This window comes from Procambarus clarkii, chromosome 41 (genome assembly GCF_040958095.1).
Source record: "Procambarus clarkii isolate CNS0578487 chromosome 41, FALCON_Pclarkii_2.0, whole genome shotgun sequence".
NCBI lineage: Eukaryota > Metazoa > Arthropoda > Malacostraca > Decapoda > Cambaridae > Procambarus > Procambarus clarkii.
This window is the reverse complement of record NC_091190.1, coordinates 21,301,561-21,305,673: the sequence shown is the minus strand read 5'-3', so window position 1 is coordinate 21,305,673 and position 4,113 is coordinate 21,301,561.

The window sequence follows — 4,113 nt, the reverse complement described above, 5'->3', positions numbered from 1 at the left end:
AACAATATATATATATATATATATATATATATATATATATATATATATATATATATATATATATATATATATATATATATATGCAATTGACGATCACAAAACATTGATCATTTTATGCGGAAAATCCACAGAGAAATATGAAATGAGGTGAACGTTTCGGCTTGTCAAAGCCTTTGTCAACACCAGACTGACTCAAAGTCAGTCTGGTGTCAGTCTGGTGTTGACAAAGGCTTTGACAAGCCGAAACGTTCACCTCATTTCATATTTCTCTGTGGATTTTCCGCATATATATATATATATATATATATATATATATATATATATATATATATATATATATATATATATATATATATATATATATGTCGTACCTAATAGCCAGAACGCACTTCTCAGCCTACTATTCAAGGCCCGATTTGCCTAATAAGCCAAGTTTTCATGAATTAATGTTTTTTCGTCTACCTAACCTACCTAACCTAACCTAACCTAGCTTTTTTTGGCTACCTAACCTAACCTTACCTATAAATATTGGTTAGGTTAGGTTAGGTAGGGTTGGTTAGGTTCGGTCATATATCTACGTTAATTTTAACTCAAATAAAACAAAATTGACCTCATACATAGAGAAAAGGGTTGCTTTATCATTTCATAAGAAAAAAATTATAGTAAATATATTAATTCAGGAAAACTTGGCTTATTAGGCAAATCGGGCCTTGAATAGTAGGCTGAGAAGTGAGTTCTGGCTACTAGGTACGACATATATATATATATATATATATATATATATATATATATATATATATATATATATATATATATATATATATATATATATATATATAATGTCGTACCTAATAGTCAGAACCATGGAACTTGGCTAAGTACGCAAGACCCGATTTGCCTAACAATGATATGCAATTCTCGTACCTTCATTACTCCTGGCAGCCCCTCTATAGTGCTCCAGGCGGGGGAATAGCGCGCCCTTGAAATAAAAGAGTTTACCAGGAGGTAGAAACATGCCCAGCTGGTCTACAATTTATCCAAACGGTGCACAGAACGTCCAGACGGTACATAGAACGTTCAGACGGTACATAGAACGTTCAGACGGTACATAGAACGTTCAGACGGTACATAGAACGTTCAGACGGTACATAGAACGTTCAGACGGTACATAGAACGTTCAGACGGTACATAGAACGTCCAGACGGTACATAGAACGTCCAGACGGTACATAGAACGTTCAGACGGTACATAGAACGTCCAGACGGTACATAGAACGTCCAGACGGTACACAGAACGTCCAAACGGTACACAGAACGTCCAAACGGTACACACAACGTCCAAACGGTACACACAACGTCCAAACGGTACACAGAACGTCCAGACGGCACTCAGAACGTTCAGACGGCAATCAGAACGTCCAGACGGCACACTGAACGTTCAGACGGCACTCAGAACGTCCAGACGGCACTCAGAACGTCCAGACGGCACTCAGAACGTCCACACGGTACACAATGTGTACCGCCTGGTGCAAAAAGCCCGGGAAAATGGAACAAAATAGGATGCAAATACGAGGAAGGGTTTCCAGCTCTTATTAGATTAGCGGATCGTGTCTTCCTTAACAACATTACCTTCACCCATAATTTTTCCCAGTGAATATATTTACTTTTTTTCGTCTTTCCAGTCGACAGCGCCGACACAGGAGAGGCTGTCAGCCGTGGTACAGCGGGGGTGGGAGGGACAAGCCATGACTGGGAGGTACCAGCCATGACTGGGAGGTACAAGCCATGACTGGTAGGTACAAGCCATGACTGGGAGGTACAAGCCATGACTGGTAGGTACAAGCCATGACTGGTAGGTACAAGCCATGACTGGGAGGTACAAGCCATGACTGTAAGGTACAAGCCATGACTGGGAGGTACAAGCCATGACTGGGAGGTACAAGCCATGACTGGGAGGTACCAGCCATGACTGGGAGGTACCAGCCATGACTGGGAGGTACAAGCCATGACTGGGAGGTACAAGCCATGACTGGGAGGTACAAGCCATGACTGTAAGGTACCAGCCATGACTGGGAGGTACCAGCCATGACTGGGAGGTACAAGCCATGACTGGGAGGTACAAGCCATGACTGGGAGGTACAAGCCATGACTGGGAGGTACAAGCCATGACTGTAAGGTACAAGCCATGACTGGGAGGTACAAGCCATGACTGGGAGGTACAAGCCATGACTGGGAGGTACCAGCCATGACTGGGAGGTACCAGCCATGACTGGGAGGTACAAGCCATGACTGGGAGGTACAAGCCATGACTGTAAGGTACAAGCCATGACTGGGAGGTACAAGCCATGACTGGGAGGTACAAGCCATGACTGGGAGGTACAAGCCATGACTGGGAGGTACCAGCCATGACTGGGAGGTACAAGCCATGACTGGGAGGTACAAGCCATGACTGGGAGGTACCAGCCATGACTGGGAGGTACAAGCCATGACTGGGAGGTACAAGCCATGACTGTAAGGTACAAGCCATGACTGGGAGGTACAAGCCATGACTGGGAGGTACAAGCCATGACTGGGAGGTACAAGCCATGACTGGGAGGTACCAGCCATGACTGGGAGGTACAAGCCATGACTGGGAGGTACAAGCCATGACTGTAAGGTACAAGCCATGACTGGGAGGTACAAGCCATGACTGGGAGGTACAAGCCATGACTGGGAGGTACAAGCCATGACTGGGAGGTACAAGCCATGACTGGGAGGTACAAGCCATGACTGGGAGGTACAAGCCATGACTGGGAGGTACCAGCCATGACTGGGAGGTACAAGCCATGACTGGGAGGTACAAGCCATGACTGTAAGGTACAAGCCATGACTGGGAGGTACAAGCCATGACTGTAAGGTACAAGCCATGACTGGGAGGTACAAGCCATGACTGGGAGGTACAAGCCATGACTGGGAGGTACAAGCCATGACTGGGAGGTACCAGCCATGACTGGGAGGTACAAGCCATGACTGGGAGGTACAAGCCATGACTGTAAGGTACAAGCCATGACTGGGAGGTACAAGCCATGACTGGGAGGTACAAGCCATGACTGGGAGGTACAAGCCATGACTGGGAGGTACCAGCCATGACTGGGAGGTACAAGCCATGACTGGGAGGTACAAGCCATGACTGGGAGGTACCAGCCATGACTGGGAGGTACAAGCCATGACTGGGAGGTACAAGCCATGACTGTAAGGTACAAGCCATGACTGGGAGGTACAAGCCATGACTGGGAGGTACAAGCCATGACTGGGAGGTACAAGCCATGACTCGGAGGTACAAGCCATGACTGGGAGGTACAAGCCATGACTGGGAGGTACAAGTTCATACAAATGATCAGTGTTTCGTGATCGTCAATTGCATATATATTTATGTATGTAGGTTAGAGTAGCATTTTAAAAACACTACAATCACCTTCTGTGGTTGATTTTTAAAGAAAATCACTGAAGTATATGTTTGACAGATCTCTAACCCTGTCTATGGAGGACAGAAGAAAATGTATATATGCTGGTTAGCATTGTAAATGTAAGGCCAAGTCTGTGGTAGAAAATAAATGGATTTGCAGGTGTAGTCTCTCCTTAGCCAATGTCAGCATCCCAAGGAGCAAATATAATTTCACTCTTAATTGGAGGGTGCCAAATTATACAAGCAATTATTATATAATAATTACAACTTATTATATTAGTGACTTATTATTATATCAATTATTATATAATAATTACAACAACAACTATTTTAAAACAGTCTCCGTGGTGTAGTGGTAAGACACTCGCCTGGCCTTCCGCGAGCGCTATGTCATGGGTTCGTATCCTGGCCGGGGAGGATTTACTGGGCGCAATTCCTTAACTGTAGCCTCTGTTTAACGCAACAGTAAAATGTGTACTTGGATGAAAAAACGATTCTTCGCGGCAGGGGATCGTATTCCAGGGACCATAGGATTAAGGACTTGCCCGAAACGCTACGCGTACTAGTGGCTGTACAAGAATGTAACAACTCTTGTATATATCTCAAAAAAAAAAAAAAATAATAATAATAAACAAAGTAACTCTCCGGTCTCTTACACACTTCAGCAAC